The sequence below is a fragment of the Abramis brama genome, assembly GCF_963993115.1.
Source record: "Abramis brama genome assembly, chromosome: 12".
Classification (NCBI taxonomy): Eukaryota; Metazoa; Chordata; class Actinopteri; order Cypriniformes; family Leuciscidae; genus Abramis; species Abramis brama.
The window spans coordinates 18,875,449-18,895,847 of record NC_139974.1 but is presented as its reverse complement, the minus strand read 5'-3'; positions in this window follow the sequence as shown (position 1 = coordinate 18,895,847).

Genomic DNA, 20,399 nt, shown 5'->3' with positions numbered 1-20,399 from the left:
GTTTATGAACCATCATATGACAGTACACAGAGCTGTTTATGAACCATCATATTACAGTACACAGAGCTGTTTATGAACCATCATATGACAGTACACAGAGCTGTTTATGAACCATCATATGACAGTACACAGAGCTGTATATGAACCATCATATGACAGTACATAGAGCTGTATATGAACCATCATATTACAGTACATAGAGCTGTTTATGAACCATCATATGACAGTACACAGAGCTGTTTATGAACCATCATATGACAGTACACAGAGCTGTTTATGACCCATCATATGACAGTACACAGAGCTGTATATGACCCATCATATGACAGTACACAGAGCTGTTTATGACCCATCATATTACAGTACATAGAGCTGTATATGAACCATCATATGACAGTACATAGAGCTGTTTATGAACCATCATATGACAGTACACAGAGCTGTATATGAACCATAATATTACAGTATATAGAGCTGTTTATGAACCATCAAATGACAGTACACAGAGCTGTTTATGAACCATCATATGACAGTACACAGAGCTGTTTATGACCCATCATATGACAGTACACAGAGCTGTTTATGACCCATCATATTACAGTACATAGAGCTGTATATGAACCATCATATGACAGTACACAGAGCTGTTTATGAACCATCATATGACAGTACATAGAGCTGTTTATGAACCATCATATGACAGTACACAGAGCTGTTTATGAACCATCATATGACAGTACACAGAGCTGTATATGAACCATCATATTACAGTACATAGAGCTGTATATGAACCATCATAAGAGCTGTTTATGACCCATCATATGACAGTACACAGAGCTGTATATGAACCATCATATGACAGTACACAGAGCTGTTTATGAACCATCATATGACAGTACACAGAGCTGTTTATGAACCATCATATGACAGTACACAGAGCTGTATATGAACCATCATATTACAGTACATAGAGCTGTATATGAACCATCATAAGAGCTGTTTATGACCCATCATATGACAGTACACAGAGCTGTATATGAACCATCATATTACAGTACATAGAGCTGTTTATGAACCATCATATGACAGTACACAGAGCTGTATATGAACCATCATATGACAGTACACAGAGCTGTTTATGAACCATCATATGACAGTACACAGAGCTGTATATGAACCATCATATGACAGTACACAGAGCTGTTTATGAACCATCATATTACAGTACATAGAGCTGTTTATGAATCATCATATGACAGTACACAGAGCTGTTTATGAACCATTATATGACAGTACACAGAGCTGTATATGAACCATCATTTTACAGTACACAGAGCTGTTTATGAACCATCATATGACAGTACACAGAGCTGTTTTTTTGACCCATCATATGACAGTACACAGAGCTGTTTTTTTTGACCCATCATATGACAGTACATAGAGCTGTATATGAACCATCATATGACAGTACACAGAGCTGTTTATGACCCATCATATGACAGTACACAGAGCTGTATATGAACCATCATATGACAGTACACAGAGCTGTTTATGAACCATCATATTACAGTACATAGAGCTGTATATGAACCATCATATGACAGTACACAGAGCTGTATATGAACCATCATAAGAGCTGTTTATGAACCATCATATGACAGTACACAGAGCTGTTTATGAACCATCATATGACAGTACACAGAGCTGTATATGAACCATCATTTTACAGTACACAGAGCTGTTTATGAACCATCATATGACAGTACACAGAGCTGTTTTTTTGACCCATCATATGACAGTACACAGAGCTGTTTTTTTGACCCATCATATGACAGTACACAGAGCTGTTTATGACCCATCATATGACAGTACACAGAGCTGTTTATGACCCATCATATGACAGTACACAGAGCTGTATATGAACCATCATATGACAGTACACAGAGCTGTTTATGAACCATCATATTACAGTACATAGAGCTGTATATGAACCATCATATGACAGTACACAGAGCTGTTTATGAACCATCATATGACAGTACACAGAGCTGTTTATGACCCATCATATGACAGTACACATATGACAGTACACAGAGCTGTTTATGACCCATCATATGACAGTACACAGAGCTGTTTATGACCCATCATATGACAGTACACAGAGCTGTATATGAACCATAATTTTACAGTACACAGAGCTGTATATGAATCATCATATGACAGTACACAGAGCTGTATATGAACCATAATTTTACAGTACACAGAGCTGTATATGAACCATCATATGACAGTACACAGAGCTGTATATGAACCATAATTTTACAGTACACAGAGCTGTATATGAACCATCATATGACAGTACACAGAGCTGTATATGAACCATCATATGACAGTACACAGAGCTGTATATGAACCATCATATGACAGTACACAGAGCTGTATATGAACCATCATATTACAGTACATAGAGCTGTTTATGAATCATCATATGACAGTACACAGAGCTGTTTATGAACCATCATATGACAGTACACAGAGCTGTATATGAACCATCATATGACAGTACACAGAGCTGTTTATGACCCATCATATGACAGTACATAGAGCTGTATATGAACCATCATATGACAGTACACAGAGCTGTTTATGACCCATCATATGACAGTACACAGAGCTGTTTATGAACCATCAGTATATGAACCATCATATGACAGTACATAGAGCTGTTTATGAACCATCATAAGAGCTGTTTATGAACCATCATATTACAGTACACAGAGCTGTTTATGAACCATCATATGACAGTACACAGAGCTGTTTATGACCCATCATATGACAGTACACAGAGCTGTTTATGAACCATCATATGACAGTACACAGAGCTGTTTATGAACCATCATATGACAGTACACAGAGCTGTTTATGAACCATCATATGACAGTACACAGAGCTGTATATGAACCATCATTTTACAGTACACAGAGCTGTATATGAACCATCATATGACAGTACACAGAGCTGTATATGAACCATCATATTACAGTACACAGAGCTGTATATGAACCATCATATGACAGTACACAGAGCTGTATATGAACCATCATATGACAGTACACAGAGCTGTATATGAACCATCATATGACAGTACATAGAGCTGTTTATGAATCATCATATGACAGTACACAGAGCTGTATATGAACCATCATATTACAATACACAGAGCTGTTTATGAACCATCATATGACAGTACACAGAGCTGTATATGAACCATCATAAGAGCTGTTTATGACCCATCATATGACAGTACACAGAGCTGTATATGAACCATCATATGACAGTACATAGAGCTGTTTATGAACCATCATATGACAGTATATTTTGCTGTTTATGAACCATCATATGACAGTACACAGAGCTGTATATGAACCATCATTTTACAGTACACAGAGCTGTATATGAACCATCATAAGAGCTGTTTATGACCCATCATATGACAGTACACAGAGCTGTATATGAACCATCATATGACAGTACATAGAGCTGTTTATGAACCATCATATGACAGTATATTTTGCTGTTTATGAACCATCATATGACAGTACACAGAGCTGTATATGAACCATCATTTTACAGTACACAGAGCTGTATATGAACCATCATAAGAGCTGTTTATGACCCATCATATGACAGTACACAGAGCTGTATATGAACCATCATATGACAGTACATAGAGCTGTTTATGAACCATCATATGACAGTATATTTTGCTGTATATGAACCATCATTTTACAGTACACAGAGCTGTTTATGAACCATCATATGACAGTACACAGAGCTGTATATGAACCATCATATGACAGTACACAGAGCTGTATATGAACCATCATATTACAGTACACAGAGCTGTATATGAACCATCATATGACAGTACACAGAGCTGTATATGAACCATCATATGACAGTACACAGAGCTGTATATGAACCATCATATGACAGTACACAGAGCTGTTTATGAACCATCATATGACAGTACACAGAGCTGTATATGAACCATCATTTTACAGTACACAGAGCTGTATATGAACCATCATATGACAGTACACAGAGCTGTATATGAACCATCATATTACAGTACACAGAGCTGTATATGAACCATCATATGACAGTACACAGAGCTGTATATGAACCATCATATGACAGTACACAGAGCTGTATATGAACCATCATATGACAGTACATAGAGCTGTTTATGAATCATCATATGACAGTACACAGAGCTGTATATGAACCATCATATTACAATACACAGAGCTGTTTATGAACCATCATATGACAGTACACAGAGCTGTATATGAACCATCATAAGAGCTGTTTATGACCCATCATATGACAGTACACAGAGCTGTATATGAACCATCATATGACAGTACATAGAGCTGTTTATGAACCATCATATGACAGTATATTTTGCTGTTTATGAACCATCATATGACAGTACACAGAGCTGTATATGAACCATCATTTTACAGTACACAGAGCTGTATATGAACCATCATAAGAGCTGTTTATGACCCATCATATGACAGTACACAGAGCTGTATATGAACCATCATATGACAGTACATAGAGCTGTTTATGAACCATCATATGACAGTATATTTTGCTGTTTATGAACCATCATATGACAGTACACAGAGCTGTATATGAACCATCATTTTACAGTACACAGAGCTGTTTATGCTGTTTAAGCTGTTTTTCTGGCCAAAGAGTCCTCGATCTTGGGCTTTCTATACATACTCATAGACTCCTTCTGATGCTTCATAAGCCATATAGATGTCCATATCTGACCTTTCGAACTTATTTGTGGTCAAAGTGTCCTAAAATTTTTCAAACTATATAAAGTTATAGACTCCTTTTGATGATAAATCAGCTATACAGAGGGCCCCTTTTGACCTACTGAACATATTTCTGGCCAAAGAGTCCTCGATCTTGCGTTTTCTATACATACTCCTTCTGATGCTTCATAAGCCATATAGATGTCCATACCTGACCTTTTGAACTCATTTGTGGTCAAAGTGTCCTAATATTTTTTCAAAATATATAAAGTTATAGACTCCTTTTGAGGATAAATCAGCTATACAGAGGGCCCCTTTTGACCTCCTGAACATATTTCTGGCCAAAGAGTCCTCGATCTTGGGCTTTCTATACATACTCATAGACTCCTTCTGATGCTTCATAAGCCATATAGATGTCCATATCTGACCTTTTGAACTTATTTGTGGTCAAAGTGTTCTAATATTTTTTCAAACTATATAAAGTTATAGACCCCTTTTGATGATAAATCAGCTATACAGAGGTCCCCTTTTGACCTCCTGAACATATTTCTGGCCAAAGAGTCCTCGATCTTAGGCTTTCTATACATACTCTTTTTCTACATTCTTTGGCCAGAAATATGTTCAGGAGGTCAAAAGGGGCCCTCTGTATAGCTGATCTATCATCAAAAGGAGTCTATCACTTTATATAGTTTGAAACATTTTGTGGACACTTTGACCACAACATCACAAGAAGTCAGTCTGTATGTATAGTAAGAACTCTTTGGACAGAAAATATGTTCCGTAGGTCAAAGAGGGACCTCTGTATGCCTGATTTGACTCATAACATATGTGCTATCGCATTGCACTGAATAACTAACTTATTCATTTTTGCTTTGAAGGGAAATTATTGAATTTACGTCTTGCGTCACAATGCATAGAATAAACTACTTCATACCTCATGTGCAATGAAAAGATAACATGAGTGTTGCATTGCACAAACGATCTAAGAATTAGCGTTGAATAATAATGTATTATTATATCTAACTTTATCAGTTAGATCTTTTATGAAGTGGAATGTAACTCCAAAAATGGTATCTCTTCAATGCACATCGGAATGAGATAGTTGCTGTATGTTTGCAATGCACTCATAGCTTATATATTATTCTTCAATGCACAAAGTTTGATCGTCTGTGAAATGCAATGCAACAGCACATATTGTATTGCCTCAAAGCACAACGCAATGAGTTTGGGAATGAGTTAGTTCTGGTGTGCAATGCAAGAAGTGCATAGCCTATATGTTATTCTTCAATGCACAATGTTAGATGCAACATGTTAATAAACATTTGAAGGAGTTAGTTCTGGTGTGCAATGCAAAGCAAAAAGTGCATAGCCTATATGTTATTCTTCAATGCACAAGATCGTTTGTGCAATGCAATGTAACATGTTATCTCTTTAATGAACATTTGAAGGAGTTAGTTCTGGTGTGCAATGCAAAGCAAAAAGTGCATAGCCTATATGCTATTCTTCAATGCACAACGTTAGATCTATTGTGCAGTGCAATGCAACATGTTATCTCTTTATTGAACAAGGGTGTTATGGTGTGCAATGCAATGCAATGCAAAAAGTGCATGGTCTATGTTACTCTTCAATACACAACGTTAGATCGTTTGTGCAATGTAATGCAACATGTTATCTCTTTAATAAACATTTGAATGAGTTAGTTCTGGTGTGCAATGCAATGCAAAAAGTGCATAAATGTTATTCTTCAATGCACAACGTTAGATCGTTTGTGCAATGCAGTACAACATGTTATCTCTTTAATGAACTTTTTGCATTGCATTGCACACCAGTACTAACTCATTTCCATGTTCATTAAAGAGATGACGTGTGTTGTTGCATTGCATTGCACAAACGATCTAACGTTGTGCAGTGAAGAATAACATAGGCTATGCACTTCTTGTATTGCATGCAATGACTCTGCAATGATCTGCAATGTCATTGCAATGATCAATCTGCATTTTTAAACCAGCTAACAATAGGCTCATATTCAGAATGTCATTCTCGTATAACGCCAACGACGCACAAATGGGCTTCCTTTGTGAAATATAGCAGATTTTTAAATAGTTTAAAAAAGGTGGTGTGTTATAGTCAGACAGACAGACAGACAGACAACCAACCAGATTCTATCTAAATTAAGGAACATAACAAGCATTACAAACTACAATAGCCTAAACAGAACTGGAAGCTGTGTAAGATATACACTCGTCTTCACAAAAACTAAATGCAGGGTTTTAAACATCTCGTGTGGAGAAAATATAGTTTATTCTGGGCAGTGTGGCAAGCCATGGCAAAAAGCAGGATAACCTGTAGGATAAGCTTACTTGAAAGGAAAACAAATTTGCAGAGTAAAAACAGAGTTTGTGTTGTTGAATCATATTTTTTTTTCTAGTACATCTTAAATATAGAGCTCATGACAAATAAAAGTTCCAGATGGACAGATTTAAATGCAAAAAACAGTGGAATAACAATATCTTAAAAGAAATGACAGAGTGGCAAACTTTGAAGTAGGGTTAAAGTTTTAATTAGTTGTAAAGCTTGAAGTGTAAATCTTGTTCTCATACACAGATATGGCCTATTTATGAATGAAATTCATGCATTTGTCATTTAAACTGATGCAAACAGGGAAAGAGAGTAGAAAACACTTATTATCCTGTCGCCCCCTCTAGTGGACAGCATTGAGTATTACGGCCTTCATTGCTCAGATAACGCGTCAATGGATTTTTTTGGGAAAGTAAGTCTGACCAGTTAGAAAAGATATAAGCGAGTCTGAAGGTCTGAGCTGAGTTTGGTGACGCATTAAAGTTCTAGGCGGAGTCGATTTCTCATAATAATAATACATAATAATAATGTTTAAATATATGCTGGCTTTCTTAAGCCAACATAATAAAGAAAACTCAGAGAAACATCGACCAATTCCGTATGTAATAAAATTATATTAGTTTTATAATAAAACTAATAACACTTTAAAGGCATGCCGTGCTCTTCAACCGACATGATTTTAATTAAACCCAAACCTGCTAATTTTGTCAGTATTAATGTACGTTCACTGATTCTAGCTTCTCTCTTTTCTGTCTCTTTCTTTTCATGTGGACTGAGTAGGCTACACATGCTTACATTCATTAATATAAACTTTATTTCTGTTCAATTTTCAAAATGATTTATACGTCACACACACCTGCCTTTTGATGTAAATAAAAGACGAGAGTGGTAAATGTTACGGACATATTATCATGGTACAGTTCAGCCTATTATTGATTTTTATTTCCAAACACTTTTATCCAAATAAAAAGGAACTATTTGCACTGTGTGGTCACTACGTGACCAGCAACATATTTCTGGTTCAAATATTGTGCGTAGTTTACAGTGAGTGGTGGTTTCGGACATTATTTTATTAAAGTGCATTTGTCAGTGCCTTATTCTGCCTGACAGAAAGAAAAGCTCGTCGTTTACTGAAGGCGGAGCGTTTCGACCAATAAGATGAAAGGGGCGTTTCAGCGCCGCCCACGTGTGCAAATGAATCAAGCCAAAATCTAATTTTTCGTTTTTTAAACTAAACTAAAAAACGAATAAACGAGCTGGTTTTCATTTCTCGTTATTCCATTCCAAACAGGAAATGAAATACAAGAAAAGATACACGGACCTTTCATTAATACAGCTCGTTTAATACTTTTCTCTTGATTTACCCTGAATGAATGAAGTGAAATGAGACAACATACCCCATAGGTGGAGTACATTATCACATGATCATATGACAGATTAAAATGTTATCTGAACTAATCAAAAAAAACAAAAAAAAAGACAAAATAAAATATTTTGTCAATAAAATAAAATGAACTTTTCATATAAAATAATGGCAATTTTAATCATTAAAAATACATTTTGACAACACACACACTGCAAAACACAGCTATACAGCATAGTTCAAAACATAATAATAATGAATAATTTCAGTCTTTATTCACCTTTTTCTCATGGTTTCTCAATAGAATTGATAAAAGTATAGAATAAAATATCATAGTTCTAATAGTAACATTCATTGTAACTCATTGTGACAGCATGCTTTAGTTAATTCGTGTGCACTTTAAACCGGTTTTGCTAGTTTAAACCCGGCGAGTGTTTCTGCATTAAACAACTATCTCTACTGTTAAATAACAGATGTAAGATTAAAATAATATCAGATTTGTCTTATTTTATATAAACACAAAAAAACAGAGATGAAAAATTAACATGAGTAAGAAATGTTCATTTGCTCCATCTAGTGGCAATAGTCATGAAATGCCATGTTATACTATTTTTGTCCACAAGAGGTCGGCAGAGACACCCAAAGCAGTGCAATGCAAACCGTATAGTTTGCCGATAGCGCTGCGGATCATCATAACCCGCGGGTCGGGCGGGCCAAGTAATAAATAAATAAAACATTCTAATTAATCGAGGGTGGATGACAGATAAATCATTATAATGTGTTGAGTTTAATAAAGTCATCACTGTAAAACGCAATGAACGTGCGTCCCCGTTTTTTACTTTCGTTTTCAACAACGTAATTCTCCTCAGGGAAAACCAGTCAAGGAAAACATATCAGGGCTCCACATTAACTTGTCCGGGACACGTGTGTTTTTTTTTTTTTTTTTTTTTTTTGAAGGGACACGTGAAAGAGAAGTGTACTTGCCCAACCGGACAAATGCCATGATTAAAATAATTTTTAACATAAAATAAACAATAAAAAAAATTACTATGGAATCACCGAAACCGCGAGGATGATTCTGGTTTTATTTCATTTAATGTAAGTGGCGATTGATAGCGCAGATCACGCGCATCTCACATGAACACTCAGTCATGTTTCATTCGTTTTGAACGAATCGGTTGACTCAAAGATTCAATGACCCATTGAATGAATCGTTTGAATGAATGACTCAATGACTCGCTCATTGAGAGAAAATAAAAATCAGTTTTCTCACCTGCCTCCGTCGCTTTCACAACAAGACGAAAGTGGAGGCCGTTTGTTTGTTTGTTTGTTTGTTGTTAGATTATAAATGATGCGGATCAGCGTCGCGAATAAACATTAGTTCAGCTCCACCCACTGCTGTTCTGCCGTGTCTGTTTACCGTAACCATAGTGACGGTAATTGAGGAAGTGACGACATTCACTTAAAGTCACCATGAATTCAAAATTGATCATATTTTTTTAACAGAATATTACAGTGTTTATCATTATTCTTATTGTTTAATTCGTGTGCACTTTAATCTTTAATCAATAAATTTAGCATCAATTTTAATGAAAGAATGAAAAATTAGCATGAGTGAGAAATGTTCATTTGCTCCATCTAGTGGCAATAGTCATGAAATGCCATGTTATACTATTTTTGTCCACAAGAGGTCGGCAGAGACACCCAATGCAATGCAATGAGTTATTTTGTGGTTTTTGTGTTTAAATTAAAGAATGTGGAAAATGTGCTTTTTTGTGTGTTGTTTTCCCTTTCCCTGAGGAGAATTACGTTTAAAACGAAAGTAAAAGAGTAAAAATGTCCAGCTTTCTTGACGTTAGAGGAACGTGTTTTAAAAGGTTGAAACGTGACATTCCAAGAACATAAAAATGTCCAGTTTCCTGAATGTTACTAGATTGTTATTGAAAGGTTAGTGTGATGTTCCTGAAACATTCTTTCAATCATCTTTCAAAAGAGTAATAAGAACACAAACTACAACTTTATTCAGACACAGCCTTGAACTGAAGATAAAAGACATTAACTCTCTGAAGATCTGACTAAACAACTCCACAAACAGCATTACCAGCTTCACTTTTTATTGCTAACCAGACTGACTTTATTTACTGCCACAGAGAATGCAGAGAAGATGTAGAGAAGGCCTTTGACTGGGTGGAGTGGAAATACCTCTTTTACACACTAGAGAAATTTGGTTTTGGTGATAACTTTATTTCTTGGGTGAGGTTATTATATTCCGCCCCCCAAGCGTCTGTCAGAACCAACAATTCCCGTTCTGACTATTTTCCCTCCACCGCGGTCCACTCGTCAGGGATGTCCCTTGAGTCCACTCCTCTTCGCCATCGCTATCAAACCCCTTGCTATTGCACTGAGGGTTGATTCATAAAAGGTATAAAAAGAATGGGTACAGAGCAAAAAGTGTCTTTGTATGCGGATGATCTCCTCCTTTATATTTCTGATTTAGCTAGATCGATACCGGCAGCTCTTAATATTTTGAAATCATTTGGTTACAAATTAAATCTGAGCAAGAGTGAAATTTTTCCACTGAATTCTGCAGCTATGGACTATAATTTTCCATTTATGATTGCACACCATAGATTTATTAATCTTGGAGTCTGCAACATCACGGATAAATTCAAAGATCTTTTTAAATTTAACTTTGCTAATTTGTTACTCCAGATGGAGAAAGATTTTGAGCGCTGGTCTTTGCTTCCCCTATCCTTGGCTGGAAGAATTAATTCAGTTAAAATGAATATTCTTCCCAAATTCTCCTGTTATTTTCAGTCTATACCCATTTTCCTGCCTGAACACTTTTTTTTCGTAAAATTGATTCCCTGATCCTAGGATTTATCTGGAATAAAAAGATACCCAAAATTCTTAAGACATTCCTTCATAGACCCAAAATACTTGGGGGAATGGCTCTACCTAATTTACAATTTTATTATTGGGCTTCAAATCTCAGAGTCATGCAATACTGGTTAAATCAGGATCAGGATCTGGATGGTTTAATATAAACCTATTCTATCTTCGCACCTGTAGCAGCAAATGTTGCTTTCCCACCATCATTGATGGATAGCACTTTTTCACAGTGGTCAGCACTGGGCATTATAACATTTAACGATCTATATATAGATAATGTCTTTGCATCTTTCTGCCTATACACCACTTTTTTAGGTATTTGCAGGTTTGTAGCTTCGTTCGAGACATGCACCCTCAATCTCCCTAGAGCTACTCCTATTGACTTTTTTTTCAAGCCCACCCATATTATGAAGGGTATGATCTCATATCTTTATAATGCCATTTGCACTTTGCCCAGCACTTGCAACTATTAAATCTCAGTGGGAGGAGGACATTGGAGAAAACATGTCAGAAGAACAGTGGAAAGTGTGCACTCTTCATCTTTTTGTGCCAGACATGCTCTGATTCAGTTTCAAATTCTCCACTGTACCCACTGGACCAAAGTTAGACTGTCAAAAATATATCCTGAAGTGGATCCCACATGTGACCGTTGTCACCAGGCCCACTCAACTACTGCACACATGTTTTGGTCCTGTCCCTCACTACAAAATTAATTTTTAAAACATTATCTGAAGTAATAACAAATCATATTGAACCTCTGGCTTTCACTGCTTTATTCGGTACTCTTCCCACTTCTCTTGATATGCCCAAATACAATTCTGACTTCGTAGCCTTTGTCACACTGCTGGCAAGGCGTTTAATTTTATTAAACTGGAAATCGACTCATTCTTTATGGATTCAAGATATTTTCCATTTTATTAAGCTAGAAAAAAGCAGACACACAATGAAGAGATCCTCGGATAATTTCAATAGAATTTGGGGATCTTTCCTAGGATATGTAGGGAAATGAAAGGCCTTCATTCACCTGACTACACATCTCCTCTGGTAGTAATTATTTCCCTCCCCCAGTATATAGATTGGTACCCTGCTTTAGGGATATGTCGGCTGTGCTCAGGATGTTTAGCACCTTTTTGTGCCTGTGAAATTATTCTTTTTTTTAATTATTATTATTTTATTCATTTATTTATAGTTTTGGATGACCAAGCTTTATGTTTTTTTATTTTTTTTTACTATTTGCTTGTCTTACTATCTTGTTGTTATTATTATTATTAATATTATTATTGTTCTTTTTTTCTAGTATTAATTTTATTCTTTTGTTATTTGTTGTGTGGATCCTTTTATTAAAAATATATACAGTATATATATTGTATATATATATATATACTCCCCCGGTATATAGATTGGTACCCTGCTTTAGGGATATGTCGGCTGTGCTCAGTATGTTTAGCACCTTTTTGTACCTGTGATTTTATTTTGTAAAGAATTATTCTTTTTTATTATTATTATTATTTTATTCATTTATTTATATTATAATATGATATAATATTATTATTGTTCTTTTTTTCTAGTATAAATTGTATTATTTTGTTATTTGTTGTGTGGATCCTTTTATGAACAATATATATATATATATATATATATATATATATATATATGAAGGTTATATAAGTATATGTTTTGTAAGTGTATGTTATATTTTGTTTAAATGGAAAATTTTAATAAAGTAAGGGGAAAAAAAACATTTGCAAACCAGTAAGTGCAATTCTCCAAACAATTCATACAAACAGCAAGAACACAATGGATTATCTGCAAAAGCCTAAAAACCCTTAGTTCACCTCTCAAAAGTCAGTATTTATGTCAGTGAACTCTGCCATCAGAATGACAAGTCCTTGAGTCATTGTTCACAAACAAGATAAAACAATAATTACATTTTAACAAAAAAAAAAAAGCACATTTTCCACATTCTTTAATTTAAATACAAAATAACTCATTGCATTGCTTTGGGTGTCTCTGCCGACCTCTTGTGGACAAAAATAGTGGCATTTCATGACTATTGCCACTAGATGGAGCAAATTAACATTTCTTACTCATGTTAATTTTTCATCTCTGTTTTTTGTGTTTATTTAAAATAAGACAGATCTGATATTATTTTAATCTTACATCTGTTATTTAACAGTTGAGATAGTTGTTTAATGCAGAAACACTCGCTTTTCGTTTTCAACAACGTAATTCAGCAGGGAAAACCAGTCAAGGAAAACATATCAGGGCTCGACATTAACGCTTGTCCTTGTCTTTTTTAATTAAAGAAGCAAATGTTAAATTGTACATCATTTTTTTTTTTTTTTTTTTTTTGAGACATCTGTAAAGTGTTTACAGATAGGGGAGAGCGGGGCACAACCTTACGCTTTTAGACTTTCTCAGTTTGTGTAAATCTACTTAAGGTTCAGAGTATTTATTTTCCCCTTAATTTCACACGTCTAGTAGTGGTTTTGTGTCATTAATACAGCATATTTTCTCTTGATTTACCCTGAATGAATGAAGTGAAATGAGACAACATGCCCCGAGTAGACATTATCACATGATCATATGACAGATTCAAATGTTATCTGATCTAATCAAAAAATATACAAAAGACAAAATAAAATATTTTGTCAATAAAATAAAATTATTAACTTTTTCATATAAAATAATGGCAATTTAAATCATTAAAAATACGGAGAATTTGTTCCTCATATAGATGAACAGTTCAAAATGATATGTGATGCAGAATTAACAATCGAAGAGCTTGATTCTGCTGTTATGTGTTTGTCATTGGATAAATCACCTGGCCCAGATGGTATTACGTCTAATTTTTAGCGCCATTTTTGGGACTTATTAAGGGAATTTATTTTTGCAGCTTTTCAGGAAATCACTAAAACCGTGGTTTTGCCTAATTCAATGAGACAAGGCCTAATCACGCTTATTCACAAACCAGGAAAAGACTCTAGATTGTTGGACAATATACGACCTATACCTTTACTAAACAATGACTAAATTACTAACCCACATATATAATAATCGCTTAAAACTTGGTTTATCAAAAATGATTGGGGAGACACAAACTGGATTAGAGGCCGTTCTATAACAATGTTCGACTGGTTTTGGACTTGCTGGAGTATAATCAAGAAACAGAGGATGATGGGGTTATTTTATTTTTAGATTTCTATAAAGCCTTTGATATGTTAGAACATTCATTTATTTTTAAATGTTTGAAAATGTATGGGTTTGGTGAACATTTTTGTAATGTTATTCAGTTATTCTACACAAATACCAATAGTTCAGTGGCCCTACCAACAGGTACTTCACCCAGATTTGATATTAAGAGAGGAGTTAAACAAGGATGCCCCGTCTCAAGCTCATTGTTTATTCTGGCTACAGAGATGTTGGCTCTCCTAATTAAAAACTCAAGTATTGAAAAATTAAATGTGTTTGGACAGGAAATTATACTTAGTCAATTGGCTGACGATACAACATTATTTTTAAAAGGTCTTGACCAGGTTCCTAAAGTAATTGAGATAGTTAACTATTTTTCTAAATTCTCAGAAATTATTACCATACATGAATGCCCTCTTAAAATTTCATATAATATTCCAGTCAAGTCGAATGTCAGATATTTAGACATAAACATTTCTAAGGATGAGGTCATGATGGAAAAGCAAAATGTCTGGAATAGGTGGAATGAATGCAAAGGCAGGCTTGATGCATGGATGCAAAGGGATTTGTCTATCTTTGGTAGAATTTATTTAACTAAAATGGAAAGTGTGTATCTATCCTGCATCTTGTCTCTCCATTTCTAATAGAGCTATTAAGACCATTAATCAATTATATATGGAGTAAACGTGTGCTATAAAGAGGGCAAATCTTATACAAGATTATGAAAATGGTGGATTACAAGCCTTTGACTTCTATTGTATAAATGGTATGTTGAAGGTCAAATGGCTTAAAAAATTTATAACAAATGAAACTAATTTCTGGTTATACCCAGAGGTATATTTAGAAAATTGGGTGGAATTGATTTTCTACTGAGATTTGATTTTACTGTTTCCAGACTGCCAATCAAATTATCTTCCTTTCACCAGCAGATTTTGTTATATAACCACAACTTTTCTCCACACAGATTCCCTATATGGAACAACAGATTTATTGTATCTAGATACAAGTCTCTATGTGTTCTTGATTGGCTTGAAAAGGGTATTTGGTCAGTTCTTCATTTACTGTAATGGATGAAGATGGGAGCTTGTTAACTTTTAGAGACTTTTGTACTAAATACAATTTACAATGTGAACGCAAACAATTTGAGCGTGTCTTAAATGCCATTCAAAGTTTTATAAATTTTGTACAAAACGCTTCTGTCAACATGCCAGATGGATCTTGTGGGCGGCAGTGGCTCAGTGGTTCATGTAGGTTGTCTACAAACCGAAAGGTTGGTGGTTCAATCCCCGGTTCCACTTGACCAAGTGTCGAGGTGTCCATGAGCAAGACACCTAACCCCAGCTGCTCCCGACGAGCTGGATGGCGCCTTGCATGGCTGACACCGCCGTCGGTGTATGAATGAGTGAGTGAATGGGTGAATGTGAGGCAATGTAAAGCGCTTTGGTGGCCATAGGTCTGTGAAAGCGCTATATAAATGCAGTCCATTTACCATTTACCATTTGTGAACTCCCTTCTCTTCAATGACCTCAGGGCAATGCTTCCCAACAAACTTATTCGCTCTTGTTTCAATTCTATATTATATCCGACATTTCTGTATAATAACTGTGTTTTGCAAGCTTATGACATTTGTTAAAAAATTGCGAACACAGTATATTAGCTTTCCAGTGGCTCCTAAAGCTAAGGAAACCCATTTTAAAATATTCAATGGTCAAGTGAATTTTTAAGACAACGGTTTAATTTTGAAGAAAATGCCTGTACTTTTTGTCAAGTTGACATAGAGACAACAATCACCTTTTTTTTCTTGTGTTTTTTCAAATACCTTTTGGGAAAATATGTCTTACTGGTTGGAGACAAAGATTCATTCACTGCCAACTTTTGCTAGGAAGCATATTATGTTTGGAATGTTGTTGGATGAGAAAAAAAATGATTTTTTTATTAATGTAATGTTGATACTGGGCAAATTCTTTATTCATAAATGCAAATGTATGAAGACGAAACCTTATTTTTCTGTATTTAAAAGAGACTTTCTTTCCATCGTTGCAATGTATGAAAAGTAAAAAGGCCCAGAAATTGGCTAGAATAATAAGAGACCTTGATCTCTTAGAAGAGGAATGAAGAGACCCCTTCTTGTTCTTTTTTCTTTTTTTTCTTCAAATATATGTAATGTTCTTTTGTCATTATCCATTTATTTGACTGACATGTGCCTACTCATTTATCTGTATTTGTCAATTCCATTATAGATGTATATTCTGTTTTTGTTACGTTTTTGGTGTTCAATAAAACATAAAAAATAAAAATTAAACCTTTTTGATCATTTGATTTCCTGTTTGGAATGGAATAACGAGAAATGAAAACCAGCTCGTTTATTCGTTTTTTAGTTTAGTTTAAAAAATGAAAAATGAGGTTTTGGCTTGATTTTTCATTTTTCGTTTGTGGTTTACAATCGGTTTATGGGTTAGATATTTTATTTGCACACGTGGGCGGCGCAGAAACACCCCTTTCATCTGATTGGTCGAAACGCTCCGCCTTCAGTAAGTAGAATAAGAATCAGTACGAGTGCGGCACTGACAATAAACTTTAATAAAATAATGTCCGAAACCACCACTCACTGTTAACTACGCACAATATTTGAAGCAGAAATATGTTGCTGGTCACGTAATTTGCGCTGCTGAGACTTGCAAGCGACCCCAATAATGTGAACCACAGTAGCATATGACAGATTATTTTAGCATGATGTATTTCCCATTGATAAATACAGTGCAAATAGTTCCGTTTCTTTGGGTAAAAGGGAAGTGGAAATAAAAATAAGGCAATAATAGGCTGAACTGTACCATATGTACAGTACGGACCATATGTCCGTAACATTTACCACTCTCGTCTTTTATTTACATCAAAAGGCAGGTAGACGTGTGTGACATATGTAGGCTATAAATAATTTTGAAAATTTAATAGACACAAAATGTATATTTATGAATGTAAGCATGTGTAGAAGCTAGTGAACGTACATTAATACTGACAAAATTACCAGGTTTCGGATTAATTAAAATCATGTCGGTTGAAGAGCACGGCATACCTTTAAAATGTTATTAGTTTTATTATAAAACTAATAAAATTTTATTACATACTGAATTGGTCGATGTTTCTCTGAGTTTTCTTTATTATGTTGGCTTTAGAAAGCCAGCATATATTTAAACATTATTATTATTATTATTATTATTATTATTATTATTATTATTATGAGAAATTGCCTCCGCCTAGAACTTTAATGCTTCACCAAACTCAGCTCAGACCTTCAGACTGGTCTGACTCGCTTATATCTTTTCTAACTGGTCAGACTTTCCCGCTCTTCGGGTAATATATGGAAACTAAATAATATACTTTTATCAAATGATGTTTTTTGCAAACAAATAAAATCCCTCTGTCTAAAAGTAAAAGGAATGGATATGTCAAATAAAGGGAAGTGGGAATGGTTTAAATTTGAAACAAAGAGGTTGGCAATTGAAACGGGAAAAAGCATGTCAAAAACAAGTAAACTTAAACAGAAAGAAATACTGAAAAGGATTAACATACTCTGTGGTAAAACTAATGCTTCGGAGGAAGAACTAACGGAGTTGAACTCCCTCCAAAAACAGCTTGATGAAATTTATTTACAAAAAGCAAGTGGAGCCTTTGTACGATCCAGGAATTTTTGACTTTTTTTTGGGAAGATATCAAAGAATTGTTATTGAATGCATTTATCGAATGTCTTACTCCAACAATGAAAACTGGTATAATAACCCTACTCCCCAAAACAAAAAAAGATAAAACAAATTTAGACAATTGGAGGCCTATTATTAAGTTATATTATAGGCTATAAGTTATTAGCGTTAATATATGCAGAGAGATTGAAAACAGTAATTGATAAAATAGTAGATGAAACTCAGTCTGCGTTTATAAAAGGTAGAAGTATGTAATAATGTGAGATTAATATTGGACATGCTGGACTATTTTGTTCAGTAATCAAAATGTTCTATACTGATATTTGCAGTTATGTCTCCTTAAACGCAGGACTAACACCAAGAATAAATATAACTTGCGGAATAAGACAAGGATGTCCAATTAGTCCCAAGTTGTTCATTTTATGTTCACAGCTACTAGCATATCTGATATTAAATCATCCAAATTTTCAGGGTAGCCTATACATTTTTTTTATTACGAATTTCGCCTCAGTCAGTTTGCAGACGACACTAGCCGCGTTTCCATTACCCTTCAAATTGCGCAAATTGAAATTGCGAATTGAAAATACGCCCAATGGAAACACGTCAATTTCGCCAAAACTCCCATTTATCGCAAAAAAGTTTTTCCGCTGGTTTTTCAAGCAATTCGAAAAAGAAATATTTCGCAAAACTGCAATGGAAACAGTTTTTGCGCATTTACAGATCACCTGACGTAGATGACGCGGTGTGTTTGGACAGAATACGAGACAGAGTTCTTTATTAAATTCATAAAAGACAAAATAATGATAGAAATACTGGATTCTAAACCTCAAAGAAATGCCACAATCAAGACCTCGAAGCAGAAATGAGGGAGAAAAACCCAGAAACACCTCATATATGTGCCGCTCACAGTATAATAGTCTTTCCTTGCCATTAATGCTTGGATAACACACCTACGTTTCCTTCCATTAATAATAATAATAATGTCTAGTGCGGTACGTGGCTGTTATATATATTTAAACATTGGATGAGGCAATGTTAGGAACATTTAAAATAAAGTGGTTGAAAGAGTTTCTATTGAAGCCGGATTCAATATGGTTTCACATTCCAAAAAGCATTTTCAAGAGGTTCGGTGGGTTAAACTTTCTTTTGAAATGTGACTTTGAAATTTCTAAAATACCTTTTAAATTATCTGAGTTTCATAAACAAGTCTGCATCATTGGAAGATGGTATTTACCCATAACTTTACCCCTCATTGTGCCACCTTGTGGAATAATAGAGTAATTGTATCAAACAAAAAGTCTTTGTTCAACCAGCTTTGGTTTGACCAAGGCATTATCTTTGTACATGACATTTTAGATATAAACGGTGAAATCTTACAGTTACAAGATTTAAAAAAACAAATTTAATAATATTCAATGTTCTCTTAAAGAATATAAGACAATCTGTAAATCTATCGATACAGCTGATTAAAAAACACAATTAGTTTTTCTAAAGTCCAAATCAAACTTCCAAACTTAACGCTAGGAGAATTAAACATTACGGACAAAAAATGTTACAACAAATATTTAAATAAAGCTTTCAAAGGATATATATATATATAGACACTGAGGGGTAGATTTGGTTTTGAAGTTGACCCTTGCGACTTTTGTCATGAAAACCCAGAACGAACAGAACATTTATTCTTCCTTTGCTCAGTTAGTAGGAAGTTCTGGCAAGATGTCCATAGCTGGTTAAATAATAAAATTAGTGAACTTGAACAATTTACAATCGAAGATATTCTTATTTATAATTCTAAACTGACGAGGGACATTTCACTTTTGATTAACCTTATCATCATTATGGGTTTGAACATTCACAAAAATAAATGGAAAAAACAATTGCCAAATGTAAACTGTTTTAAAAATGAATTTCGTATGTTATTATCCTCCTTGAACCTTGTAACAAATTCTAAACAAACTGTAGAAGCTATTTGTTATGCTGCTGAAATGTTTTTGGTCCTGTAACACATATTATTTATTTGAGAACAACGCCTTATTTTTTATTTATTTATTATTATTATTT